Raw genomic sequence first — 14904 nt, forward strand, 5'->3', positions numbered from 1 at the left:
TGTTTGTTTAGTAAAAACGTTAATGAAATGATAATGTTTAATAAAGACATATTTAAAAGATTGTTGTTTTATTCATGTTCTCATATTTATATATATATCAAACTCTAATGTTAAAAGCACCAGGCTTCCAGCGGACAACTTCTTCTATCCTCTTCTTTGTGTTTGTTTTTGACCTTATTGCTCGCGTCCCCCTCTGGTGGTTCACAAAATAGTGCAACAGCGAGAGCGTCAACTATAAACGCCTCGTCTGTTTGGTGAAACGCGCGCGCGATCCGCGGAGGCTTGCGTTGCGGACCAAAGCGTGACCATAAGCAAGGCTTAAGTGCTTATGAAACTACTTTAAACACTTAAAAATTTAAACCATGCCTCATAATGATTTAAACACCTAAAGCATTCTACAAATTCAAGGCATAAAGTCTCACAAATTTTCCAGCACACTGCTGCACACGGCTCACTGGAAATGAATCTTGACATGGATCAGCAGCTGCTCAGTGTTTCACGAATTCCCATTTTCATGTCACGTGTGTAAATCACCAAAGCCTTGGTACTCTGTAAGAAGTAAAAAAGTCTCACTGAGTGTACATGTACCAAATGAAGCCAATGTAATAAATAAAACCAGATCAATATAGAATATCCTCAAAGTTTACACTTCTGAACATAGAAAAACGTCTGCTATTAGCTATATTGCTGTTCAACATTATGAAAATAAAACAGTTTTAATATAGAAGTACAGTTATTTTGGTATTGGAAATTTTTCATTACTATAGTTTCACTTAAAAATTTTAAGTTAAAATATCCTTTAGTGAGACTATGGTAAATGTGTGGTTATATGGTTATCCAACACAAACAATAGTAAAACTATGGTTAATTTTTTAAGGGCGAATTGTTCAAGCAAACCTATACTAATGTTAAGCGCTACTTCGTGTTGGTTTTATATTTGATTACTTACAGTTCAGTCAACGCTCTGATTATTTAAACATCTCGTCCGTTTTGGGCGGTGTTCGTGCACTTATTTGAGACTTGCGCCGTTGAGTATAAACAGCAGCTTTACAACACCAGCTGAGAGAGAGAGCGTCCTTTTCATATCTACCCCTCGTGGATTTCTTGACGCAAGATGACGACGGCAGCATGCGCGGCGCAGATCGATTGGCACATGAGATCAATGGTACGCGAGATATAAGCTTTTGAATGGCTCTCGCGGAACTTTGATGTCATAGGTTGATTAGTCTGCGCAATGCTGCATACATGTCAAATACATACATCAGATGCAGAGAAGCTTATCCATGCTTTTATGACCTCTAGAATAGACTATTGTAACTCGTTACTCGGAGGATGCCATGCAAATCACGTCAACAAGCTTCAGCTAGTTCAAAACGCTTCTGCAAGAGTTCTTACTCGATCTAAGAAGTATGACCGCATAAGCCCAATTCTGGCATCTTTACACTGGCTACCAGTTAAATATCGTATACAATTTAAAATATTACTAATCACCTACAAAGCCCTAAATGGCCTAGCACCCTCATATCTTAGAGAATTACTATCAGAATACAATCCATCACGTGAATTGCGGTCACAAAATTCTGGCCTCTTAATTATCCCTAAAATATCAAAAGTGTCTAAAGGTGGCAGATCCTTTTCCTACTTAGCCCCTAAGCTATGGAATGATTTACCAACCGACGTCCGAAAATCAGAGACAGTAGATAACTTTAAATCTAGACTTAAAACTTTTCTCTTTAACAATGCATTCACATAGTTGTTTTAACAATGGTACTTATCTCCTAATAGCTAGCTTGTACAACCTAATAAATAAATAAATTAATGAATAAATTAAAACCTTTTTTCGTCAACACTCCAAAGCATGGTAAATCTCATTAATACTCTTTAGTAATATGCTGAAACTTTGAATTGGTTGTCGATTGAGTCTTAACTGCCAAATATGGTCGGTTTGCGATTTTGGCCTTTTCCCATGACCTTAAAAATAGTATGTCATACAGAACCGTTTGCCACTGTACGTTAGCATTAACGACGGCAGTGGGGCCTCTGACCTTAGTCAAACGAGTTCTGTTTCCGTTTCTAAAATCATCAACTATATGTAATACACTAAACCACCAATAGTTACCCTGTCCGGAACCGAGCTGACTAAAACCACATTACTGTGTGACACTTGTTTTCTATGTGAACGGCCCCTACGCTAATAAGGTTTTGTTTGTCTCTCCCTGTCTCGTCCTTGATCCCGAGGACGAGACAAACAGATCCAGTTCCGGTACATGTGAAAGTCGGCACACCACTGATCTACTAGCTGTTCTTCAACGTGATGTCCAGCTGATGCCTGACCAAAGACCACCGGCAGAACCCGCTTAATCTCCGCTTAATCTCCTTCCGTTTCAATGTGTATATATATATATATATCTCCCAAGGTTTTTTTCCTCCTATGACTTTTTTTTAATTCCCCGGCTAAAATTCCGGGTTTTTTTTCTCCTAGGGGGTTTTTCAACCCGGGGAGGCAGCCTTTTTGGGCTTAACTTCTATACGTTACATTAGTAATACGTTTGCTTATAATGTTGATTTATAGCCGCAGCAAATTTAACTGCTTGTGCTATCGTTTATTATGTTGTGCTATCTGTCGATTTTCTGTGCTTTTCGCTGCATCTACTATGTAAAGCTGCTTTGATACAATTACCAAATTGTGAAAAGCGCTATATAAATTGAATTGAATTGAATTGAATTAAAGAATGCACCCGTTTCGTGAAGTCCAGGCCAAATACAGAAGCCCCCACACTCGTTATATATTCATTTATTTAAAAAACACGACAATTTCTCTCTAGAAAGGCGCAGGTTGCAAGCAGCCTTTCATGTCTATGTGTGCACGTGTGTGGCTGTGGCACAGCGGCTCTTAATAAAAAAACGCACCTAAATCTCGAAAAAGCTAACAGTTTTCATACAAATATGTTATATAAGAAATACAAATATAATATACTCACTGTGAAAGTTGTAGTGACCTTGCCATTTTTTCACTAAATGAAGTGTTGCTCGGTGCGTTACACTGAGGAGAAAACATCATATGCTTTTGTTTGTATGCTGTAATTATTCCGATTTTCACTCAGTTTAACTAGAAAATGACTTTAAAAATACTTAAAAATGACTTAAATGTAAATATTTAAGTACTTACCATAACTTTATTGTAGAAAATCTCGATCATCAACTCCCACGCATCCACACTGAAGCCAATTAAATTTAGGTGCATTCCCATATGCTTTTCTGGCTGAACTATGTTCAGTCAACTCAGATTTTTTATTTGACACGATAAATTGGCTGAGCAGAGTTTAATATGTTCTGTGAATATACATTTTTGTTTTAAGCCAATTCTTTATGTTTTAATTACCACAATGCATATTTTTGTTTGGGGATAATTTTTTGAAAGCAATATGTTGAGTCAATACTTAACTTTCAGTTTCCACAATTTTTTAAAATATAAATTTTTTACAGTGCATAAAAGTGTCTCAAACGGGTGGATTGTGACATTCCTAAAATTCACGGGCGGGGCCGCGGGTGGATAATTAACTACGTGTGGGCGGGAAGTAGTGCAAATGAAAATATGTGCAAAATTTGTATGTCTAAGGATGTGCACAACAAACTTTTAAACACGGCTGTTTTTTCAGCCAAGCGCTTAAGCTGTGATACTTAAGCTGTGAGCCGGTTGGTTGTTGTGATACTTGTCCCGCCCCTTCTCCACTGTGATTGGACGGCCTTGTGAGAACTGACATTAGCCGTGTTTGCACTATCGGGCTTCAAGTGGGCGTGCCAGTGCCTGCCGAGGCCTGTGGCGTTTGCATTGTCACTTCCGGGGCATGATCGTGCTTCACTGGGCTTTTCTGGCCCGCTGAATTCCTTGGGTCAGAGCGGGCTTCTCGGGGCTAGGGGAGTGGTAAAGGTCAAAGGCGGAGTTTATCTGAGTCTCTGGCAAGATGCGCATCCATCTGTCTGCAGATTTAAAACTTTAAAAATAATTGTGATCACCAGTAATTTACTGTTTAACGGAAGATGCCTGCTATGTTTGTACTTCGGACGGTATAAAATGATCTGCATATGAAAAAACAAAGACGCGTTACAACACCGAACTCGCCACGCTAAGGATCCGGCGCACACCGCTACCGGTTCGGGAGAAGTTTATAAAGTTTCGGGCACAGAACAAAGTGTTTAAAGTGCAACAGTGCTGAGAAATTAAAGATGTGTGTTGGATCATCATTTCATCATCCATCCCACCCAGCACAAGACGTCATTTAGACGTTGTTTTTTGGGCTAAATCACGTCGGCCCGTCATGACCTTCATTTAGTCCAAAAAAAGACGTTGAAAACTGGTCTTTGTTTGGTCCGTCTAATTCAGTCCAAATTTAGCCTAAAATTAGACGTCTTTTTCGGACCACTTTTCAACGTGTCTCCATTCAATAATAATCCTGACAAAATATGCATGAATGCATAAATACTGAGCACATTGAACGATAATGAAACATATGCTTTGTTTAACCTATTAATATTTCTGTTTATTTTAATTAAATAAATATCTTAAATGTGCTCTAAACAGGTCATTTCGGTCCTGTACAGCACTGATAGAAGCACTTCATTTTCATCTTTTAACAAATATCTTTATTTTCTTTTAATATGATATTATTGGCAGAGGCGCGCGTCCGTCTCATGCTTTGTGATCACGTGATTATTCAACGGGGAGACGCGCGTTCTGGATTTACAGTTTCTCCTCAGACAAGTGTTTCTGTTTTGTGGTCGATTCTGGGGTAAGTTTCCTTAAATTCGTGGTTACTTTATTGAAATTAGTTCACAGGGATGTTAATTCAGTTGTCAGTATATGTCGATGCGACTAATAAATGATCAATTTGAATGTTTATCGTTTGTTAGTAATGTTAGCTCGAGCGCTGTCAGCTTGACTGAGCTCGTCGCGCAGGTGACGAGCAGGTCAGTTAATGGAAATCTTTTATTTGTCTTTATATCTTCTATATAATCGTGTTATGCTTGTTTTTAAATGTATTTTAAATTGTTTAGTTAATTATAATGCAAGTTTACTCCAAGTATTGTAGTGTGGGCTTTTTTCAGCTTACGGCTAGCCTGATTGAGCTCGTGGCACAGCTGTGAGCTAGCAGTTAACGTTAGTGGATATTTGTTTTATATCTTTTATAAAAACGTGTTGTGCTTTTTTCTTAAATGTATTAAAAAAATTATATTGCAAGTTTACTCCATGTATTGCAATGTATGTGTGCTTTGTTCAGCTCCCTATCAAAATTACATTAACTAGTCTACTTTAAAATGTTAAAAGGCCATTCTGAATAAATAACTGTTGTATATTTATTGTTTGTTCTTTCAGATCCTTTTCTTGGTGTGTCTTTATGTTTTCTATTGGCTAAAGAGTAAGTATTACTTTGTTCATATTTTCACAGCCACCAGAATCAGAAGTAAGTGCTCAAAAGTGAAATAGCATGTTGGTCTCTTCAATGCAATGATAAATAAAATAGTTATAACTAATTAAATAGTCATATCTCATTTTGACTTTATGTACAGTTTGCTTGAGGTCAAAACACAGCTCATTCATACAAATCAAACAGTGACACTGGCTATATGTCTGCTTTATTTTTTATAGCAATAAAAGCATAGAGATATATAAAGCAAAGACAACTATAAGATAATCCTTCAGGAGCCAGTAAAACATATAGTTACAGCACTAAACATACTTGTTATGGGGTAAGAAAACTAGTACAGTGTAGATATGAATTATGGTATCCTAAGCACTTCTCTTATTATTGCTTCTGTCTTGTTCTTCATTTTTTGTAGTGCAAATAAGGAGACTTACAGTAAGTACAAATTGAGCTTTTAATACTGACGTGAATATTACATCGACATTCGTTTGAAAGAAATAGAAAAGCGCTACGTTTTATTTTGTACCACCAAACTTGCTGTATAACTACAATAATAATACTTTTTATGATGCTGCTGTTTACTCCATTGTAGCATGTCTCTGTGAAACTGACAATCTCAGGTAGGAGCTGCTGGTTTGTGGTTGGCAGTATGGATCACGGTCTGCGACTCATGAGGAGCTGGTCTGGAGACATGAAGAGGTTGTCAACAGGTGTGTTCCTATACTCTACCAAAATGAGATAGGGATCAGTCATGTGGGCCAATGTGTGTGAAACTAAATGTTTTTGCAAAGTCTTTAAACTCTTTGTGTTGATTTTGTGGAACTTTTAATTTCACTGGTATGCCATGTCTCGCGAAAGTGACTAAGCTTGCTGATGACAGTGGCAGACATAGTAGTGTTGAGTTTGTCTAATTGGAAGAAATGGTAATAGTAATCTAAATTAACCATTTATTCATTGTCCGAGGTGAAGAGGTCTGAAGCTAATACCTGCCATGGTCTGATTGGTATTTCATGAGGAATCATGGGTTCCTTGGTATTTGAATTATGTTGAACCAGGAAAGTACTCCATCTTTCGATCATGTGTTCTGTCTGCTTACACATTCCTAGCCAGAATAACATTTCGTGCTCTTAGCTTAGACTTCTCAGCGTGTGCGCATATCTCAGGTCAGATATGACTATTTTCTAATCTTCACTGGTCAATGAAAGTTTGTCTTAAAAGTCAATAATGTATGTGGGAAATTGTCTCCTCTTTGCAGGCCATCCATCCAAGATCATCTATCTGAGCTGCTGAAAACTGCCTCGGTACGGATCTGTTGGAGCTTTGTGTCACTGACTGGTAAGTTTTTATAATTAAGTAAATCTACATGTCCATATCTTTGATGAGATTGTCATGTTTTGTTGTTATGGACTTTTTGGAGAGTGTGTCTGCCACAGGAATCTCCTTTCCTGTTCCGTGTTTGATGTCATATTTCTAGGGCTGTAGAATCATTCTTTAAAGCCGTGGAGGAGTGGCATCTAATAGGACCCTATGAAATCCATTAAAATTTTGTCCGGAATTCAGTTTTATTTTTCTCAAATAATCACACCAAACGCGCTTTAAATGCTTGGAAATGCAAGCGCGACGCACTGCGTTTTGTTAAAAAAGAGCAGTGTGACGCGGCTTTTCATATTGCTAGCAACCAACGAGTCAGCTGTCTTGTCAATCAAATATTGAAGCGTGATATTATTTTGCTATTAACTGTCATATTAGCAGAAACTTTAAAAAGAGGACGCTTGCTCTGACCTTGTTTGAGGGTGAGAGGTGCAAAAACACGCAGGAGAGTGAGTGAGTGGTGTCCGGTTCTTCAAAGCAACTGTAAACTTCCCTCACCACACCGTAAGGCCCGCCTCTCCCCCTATCCGATTGGACAATGGAAAGATGCGAATGACGTCGGCTGCTTTTCCGCTCTCAGCGCTCCTTCAAAAGCGTGTGCTGCGGCTGGTGGCAAAAAACGCAAGGCGTTCAGCGCGCATAAACAGTGCGCAAATACTCCCTGCCCATAGAATATAATTAATGAAAAGGCGCCTGCAACTGCCATAAATGCATTTGGTGTAACTTGAAACTAACTTCAGTTTCTTTCCTTTCCCATCAGAATTTCTGCAAATTCCTGTTCCGTGTCATATTGCTTATGCAAGACTGAATCCATAAAGGTGAGTTGTCATCATCATGAGAAACGTCTTTGCTCACTGCATGCACATTTCTTTTATAAGCAGAATGACACACTTTGGTGAAGTGATTGTGTTTTTGGGGCTGTTTAAACTTGGTATTAAGATGTGTGTTTGGTTTTTTTGTCGATCGGATCAAGTGGATGAGAAGGACACATTCTGTTTACACCTGGTATTTAAATCCGTCAGTTTTGTCCCCTTTCAACCTCTTCTGTTCTGAATACTTTTAGGTGATGGTTTGTGGAGACTGTGGGGGATTCCTTCTGCTGTCATTTAAACATGAGCAGGAGTAATGACGGGTTTAAATGGACGCAACTAATATTATGTCAGAGTCCGCTGCTTGTAAGTAAACATGCTGCATAGTGTTTTGTACATTTATATGTAAAAGCTTTCTTTGATATTTCTTTGATATTCTCTTGTGGCTGTTGGAACACATTCTACCACATGCGCGCTTACACTACAAAAGCAATCCGATCAAAAGTGTTTTCAACTACCTCTGAATGTGGTCAAAAGTGGACGAGCTCAAGATGTTTTGAACTTCATTTACACCTGTCTTTAGCATCGTCCACTTGTGATCCGATCGACAACATCACATCTTAATACCAAGTGTAAACGGCCCCTTTTTTACTTGCGCTTCCAAGCTTTATAATGGTAAAAAACAACAGTTAGGGGACAACTTCTGACTTTAAACCTCAATAAAGTGCATTCATCCTTCACAGAGGTAATCCATACTCAAATATTGTCACTCATTGCGCATTGAATCGTGTGAGTCCAAGACATCGTTACCGGAAACTAGTTATTATAGTTTATAAAGTTTAAAACATTATCTTTTCTTACTATATAGCATCGAATACCCACAGAAGACCCTTGGAGCGCTGTGGATTACTTCTTTAAAGGCTGCACTTGTTTGGAAAGTCAGAAAATGTACCCTGATCCATGTTTTTTCCCATATTAAGCTCGGAAAAGCTCGGACATTTACTAGAATAACTCCAAATGTGTTCGTCTGAACATGTGTATGTCTAATTACTTAGTGTGAGTACATCATGGGGTAATTTTAAAATCTGTCTGAAGCATCGCTTTAAAGATTTAAATGGAGTATAGCAATACATAATTGGGACTAAATAACAAAGGTAAAATAAAATATACATTCCTTTAAATATTAGTGTACCTAATTGGATTGATCATGCTTTACCTTTTAAGACAACCCCTGTTTTTAATGTTAACATTTAATTTTTTTATGTTCTCACTTAGATGCTGTAACCATAAAGCAACCAGGACAACACACCTGGAGTGACCGAGAGCAGGATGAAGGAGGAATCGGATGAGAAAATGTCAACTGGTGCCCATGAGGAGACATATTGTTCTTGGACCTGCTTTTTATGTTTAGTAATAAGTGGTTTTATGTGGTTAAAAAAAAGTAATTTAATATTAATATTTAATATTTTAATATTCACTCCAAAATGGTCTAGTATTGTCACTTAACTTATGCTGCTTGACTTCTCAGCATAAAGATCATTATTAAATTAATATTAAATATTTCAAATTTAGAAAAAGGCTACCCCATGCCATCTAATAAAGAAGTGGGTACTCCGTGCGTGTCGTGTACCCAGCACTACACCATATGGCATCATTGATGTCTGTTGTAAGTAGATATATAACTACTGTTATTAAATAATTATATTGTATTTCTTTCTATTTAAGTCCAAGTTCAAAATAAAACTCTATAAACCTCTCCATTGTGAAATGGTTTATATACATTCACGGTTTATAGAGTTTTATTTTGAACTTGGACATAAATACGAAAAAATATAATATAATTATTTAATAAAAAGTTATATATCTACTAACAGCGGACATCAATGATGCCATATGGCCCGGCATTGAATTGACCCCTCAGATCTGATTTGTGCATTTTTGTATTCATGGTTAAAATGTTCAACTTTTTGATTGTAATAATAATTTAACCTTATCCCCATATGGGATTTAAAATGTTCAGTGACATTACTGTCAGATTCAAACGTCTTTCGCGCTGAGCCAGACGGACGAGCTCAGCGCTGTCATATAGCAACATGCAGTGTTTTCAACCTCATAATGTTTATTTTAGATATCAGACATTTAAATACACATAAGCACTGGTAAAACAATAGCCTACATTTAGTTTGTAAAATACACACTGATGTCTGTGGAAGCAGCAATACAAATCTATTCAAATAAGATAGTAATTTGCAAATAATAAATAAATATTATTTTCAAATAATAATAATTTGCCGACGTTTCAGACAAACACAGTGGAAGTATAAGGTTTACTTTATTGTTATAAAGGTTATAATGAAAAGACGGGGATGGGCTCCTCCCTTGCGAAAAATAAGCGTGCTTAAATGTACTTTTATAAAGTGTACTTATTACATAAATATAATATACTTTAATACAGTTAAGTGTGAATTAAATGCAATCTTTTCGGAACACTTAATGCACATTAAATGTAATTAATTTCAAATATATCATATATTAAGTTGAAATAAAATTAAAAAGTTGCCATTAAGAGTTAACTTAATTGGTACTTTATTACAACTTTATATCTACTTTCATAATTGCTTCTAGTGTTTTTACAATATAGGCTACTTAAAGTGCACTACACAATATAATGACATGAAATTAATGTGACTTAAAATACACTTTAATGTCGGTTAACAATAAACTTAAGTGTGGATTAAATCCAATGTTTTCAGCGAAATGAATAAACATTAAGTGTAATTAATTTCAAATGTATCACATATTAAGTTGAAATTAAAACCAATAAGTTGCCATTAAGAGTGCTTTTTTGCATCAACTTATGTGGGTCTTTAATACAACTTTATATTTACTTTCATAATTGCTTCTAATGTTTTTAAAATATAGTTAAAGTGCACTGTTCAATCTGCTGTCAAGCAATTAATGTGAAATTAAAAATAAGTTAAAGTATATTAACAGTACATTTAATTATAATTATATATAATTAAATAATAGTAATTTAATTATAATAAATAATTAATTTAATTATTAATTAAATGTTATTAATTAAATGTAATGTTTCAAATACAAATTTGCCAAATAAATTCAAAAATATAAAATTAAATTCAATCAATTGAACTGTGATTTCAGTGCAGTAAAGCGATTTCAATGCATCTTTCTACAGTATGTACTTTAACTACTTTTATGTACTTCTCAAAATACTGAAAAACAAATCTAGTTAATTAAATATGTATTCATTTCAGTTTAATGCATTACAAACAAACAAAAACCACAATGCTTACACTGACAATAAAACAGTTTGGTAGTCAAATAATTATGAATCGATTTTTTTGTTTTGCAAAAGTACATTTAATAAATGAATAATGAGTTGTATATGTCCAAACAAATACAAAAAAATGATCATTTATTAAATGTGTTTAGAAATATTGTCATGAAAGTGTACTTTCTTTAAGTTAAACTTAAATACATATTATTGCAGTTGTAAAAAGTGCACTTGTGTTAATAAATAGTGTCATTAAAGTGTGTTCCATTTAAGTACATTAAGTGGTCTTTAATTTTAATTATATTATATTATCAGCAAGAGCACTTCTTAAAAATTATACTCTTATTATTTTAAGCACACAAAAAGTACGCTTTCAATACACTTAAGCACGCAAATTTTTCACAAGGGCTGTCAAGCAGCTAACAGAGCTAGGCCGACGAACGTGCTCTTAAACAGGAAATAATATATGGAATTATTTGTGCATCTTTAAATAATTGTAAGAATACATTTCCTTTAAATATATTTTTGTCATATAAAGTTTTAAGAGATAATAATGTCTTTTCCACTTTTATTGCTTAGACTTGTTAATGCGGTTAACGTGTTTTGCGTATTTACCTCAGAGTTTATTTCAGTAATATTGCTGTTTTTCCGGTAATAATAATACAATTTACATGTCAATCCTGCTTCCTTATTCGTTTATAAATTGTATCATGCTGTTGTGTAAAGTAATATGTAGATATTTATTGCCATATGAGACGTTCATTGCCGTTATATGAATACTCTCGTCTATTATTCAAATCATATGCGGAATAAGGTGTGCATCTTTGAATAACTGTAAGAATACAGTTCCTTTGAAAATAATTTTTGTCAAAGTTTTGATCAATAATAATGTTGTGAGGATAATGCCATTGCCGTTGAATACTCTCGTCTACAATATGGATTATTACGCTGTTTAAATTTTGCTAGTGAGTTTCTGGTTACCTGTGCAGTTGCATATGGAGTGTTTTATGGAGCGCTGCATTTAAAAAATCTGTCGTTCCAAAGCGAGATCTCAATGTGTATTATTCATTAATGGTATAAGTTAACCCCCAACAATTTCAAATGCCCCCTCAGTCATTTCATCCTGCAGCCGGGCCTATAGGCAACTCATTACATTTTATTTCAACTTAATATATGATATATTTGAAATTAATTACACTTAATGTGCATTCAGTGCGCCGAAAAGATTGCATTTAATTCACACTTAAGTGTATTAAAGTTTATTATATTTATGTAATAAGTACACGTTATAAAAGTACATTTAAGCACAATTATTTTTCGCAAGGGAGGTGCGCATCCCCGTCTTTCAAACATGTATCATTATAACCTTTATAACAATAAAGTAAACTTTATACTTCCACTGTGTTAGTCTGATATGAATAACATACGTCGGCAAATTATTATTATTTGAAAATAATATTTATTTTTTATTTGCAAATTACTATCTTATTTGAATAGATTTGTATTGCTGCTTCCACAGACATCAGTGTGTATTTTTCAAACTAAATGTAGGCTATTGTTTTACCAGTGCTTATGTGTATTTAAATGTCTGAAATCTAAAATAAACATTATGAGGTTGAAAACTCTGCATACTGTAATGTTGCTATATGACAGCGCTGAGCTCGTCCGTCTGGCTCAGCGCGAAAGACGTTTGAATCTGACAGTAATGTCACTGAACATTTTAAATCCCATGTGGATAAGGTTAAATTATTATTTAAATCAAAAGGTTGAACATTTTAACCATAAATACAAAAATGAAACAGAGGGGGTACGAACCAGATCTGAGGGGGCAATTATATATCTACTAACAGCGGACATCAATGATCGTGTAGTGCTGTGTACACGGCACGCACGGAGTACCCACTCTTTATTAGATGGCTTGGGATAGTCTAGTATGCCCACAGTTTGTCCATTATGCCCACATTTTCCCCACGTATTTGTATTAAAATACATTTTTTCACACAGTATTTTGTATTTGTGATATCTGTGAATTTGTGAAAGTATTTTGTATTTGAATTTTAAAACAATTCCATATATGTATGTATGCCTATCTCAGATCATATGCATGTGAAAGGCAGTTTCTGGTATAACTAGCAGAACACAAAAGATTTTCTGTGTCATTAGAAATGCAGTCAAATAGTGGGACAACAAGGATAACTGATCATGAAGGTAAGAACCTTAACCATGCCAGGTGAGGGATAAATTATGGCTGAAAAAACAAAACAATTAATTAAATATTCATGTCATATGTGTATTTGACATATAAATTCGTATTACCTTTATGTTAGCTGTCCTATTTTGAGACAATTATTAGCCTAATAATAATAGTATAATTAATATTATATAATTCATTCTTAAAATGAGGTTAAACCCTTGGAAAGACATAGGAAATAATATAGAAATTTAGCCCTTTTATAGACGTCTTTTCAACGACCATGAAAAGACGTCTTTTAACCTTTCACTTTTCAACCAAATTTAGCCTTAATCTAAACGTCGATTTATAGACGTCTTTTCAACGACATGAAAAACACGTCTTTTCACCTTTCACTTTTCAACCAAATTTAGCCTATTTCTAGACGTCGATTTATAGGCGTCTTTTCAACGACATGAAAAACACGTCTTTTCACCTTTCACTTTTCAACCAGAATTTCACGTCATTAAGACGCCTGGAGAAGTCGTCGTTTCGACGTCTTTTCAACCAGATTTTGCTGGGTGGGATGTATTAAAGAAGCGATCACTCGAGTCACGATGGTATCTACAGTCGGTGAGTTAACATGCTACATAACGTTTGCATACCAAACACTCAAAATACAATACAAATAACGATTTCAGAAGTGTCTTACATGGGTGTTTATTGTGTTTTTTTGTGTTATATTGTCATCTCTGTTGAATTTTTTAGTCAGCCCTTAGAAAAAGTAACCATGTTTTTATTATATTAGTCATAGCCATGCTTTCTGGTATTTTGGAGATTAATTTAACTCTTATATGAATGTAGTAAACTTTATATGTCTGTATACTGAATGTGTATTTACAAACCCTTTATACAAAACATCACATGTGCTGCTTTATTCTTTTGTGTCCGTTTTACAGAAAAAATGCCAACGTAAAGCTTTCAGTTTGTCATCCAGGAGTTTTTATTTTGTATATGAGAGATGACAAGGCAACAAATGCAAGAGCAAGAGATGAAACGAAGATGATGATGATGAGACGACAGGAGCCATGGATGTTGAAATCCGTCCGGAGGAGATGTCTTTAAATACACTGTTTGTGCACTGATATAAACTTCATATGTAAATAAAGTACCGCGCTATTATTACTACGGCTGCTTGTCAGTTTATTGAAAATGATTGCTTAATAAGGATCACATCTGAAACACAGAAATGGTAAGATGCAACAAAATGGTAAATATAACCATCAGTAACTTAACCACTGTAACATAGCTTTTTTATATACTTGTGTATATTCAGAGTTGATTCTTAACGAGTAAATTTTCTAATGATTTCTCAAACATTTTGATTTTTGAGATGCTATTGGCTATTGGCTCCGTGAAGCCCGTTTAAAGCCCTGGCTCGCACAGGCCCGATAGTGCAAAAGCGGCTATTGACGAGCGGAGCATTTCACCAAAACTTGAATCTCTGAATCTCTTTCAACTCTCGACGCTCAGCGCCGAGCGCGGAAAAACCGCTGACCACCGGGTTATTTGAAAAACGGCCGCGGGGGTAAAAGCTTTGGTGTGCACACCCTAATTACCATTACACGCGCAACATATGACATTTGACCCATCACGTCACCACACACACAGTTTTGCTGTTGATAGCCAGAAGCTGAACGTCTTCTCTTAGAAAGCATTTCGAGACGAGACTTAGGAGCACAGCAGGGGTTTTGTAGGTAGGTTGTTCTTTTTCTTGTTTTTTTTATTAAATGATGTTTTTATTAACAAAGTTCGGGAGGAACACGTTCAAAT

General features: G+C 35.4%; 1 protein-coding gene and 1 long non-coding RNA gene across 17 annotated transcripts in view; both read left to right on the forward strand.

The window, feature by feature from the left end:
- Window positions 1-14904, forward strand: part of LOC141363269 (uncharacterized) — a 180756-nt gene that overhangs the window by 70671 nt on the left and 95181 nt on the right. The gene's annotated exons all lie outside the window — the stretch shown is intronic.
- On the forward strand, window positions 4264-9279 carry LOC129448825 (uncharacterized). Of its 16 annotated transcripts, none has more exons than XR_012368823.1 (10): window positions 4264-4790; window positions 4912-5158; window positions 5375-5417; window positions 5648-5748; window positions 5839-5858; window positions 6044-6133; window positions 6393-6758; window positions 7555-7612; window positions 7858-7969; window positions 8879-9277. It is a non-coding gene; the product is annotated as an uncharacterized lncRNA (long non-coding RNA). The 16 variants fall into 16 exon arrangements; XR_012368815.1 differs by having other exon boundaries at window positions 4912-4968; window positions 5107-5158; window positions 6016-6758; XR_012368819.1 differs by having other exon boundaries at window positions 6044-6758; window positions 8879-9279.

This window comes from Misgurnus anguillicaudatus, unplaced genomic scaffold, assembly GCF_027580225.2.
Source record: "Misgurnus anguillicaudatus unplaced genomic scaffold, ASM2758022v2 HiC_scaffold_33, whole genome shotgun sequence".
NCBI classification, from domain to species: Eukaryota; Metazoa; Chordata; class Actinopteri; order Cypriniformes; family Cobitidae; genus Misgurnus; species Misgurnus anguillicaudatus.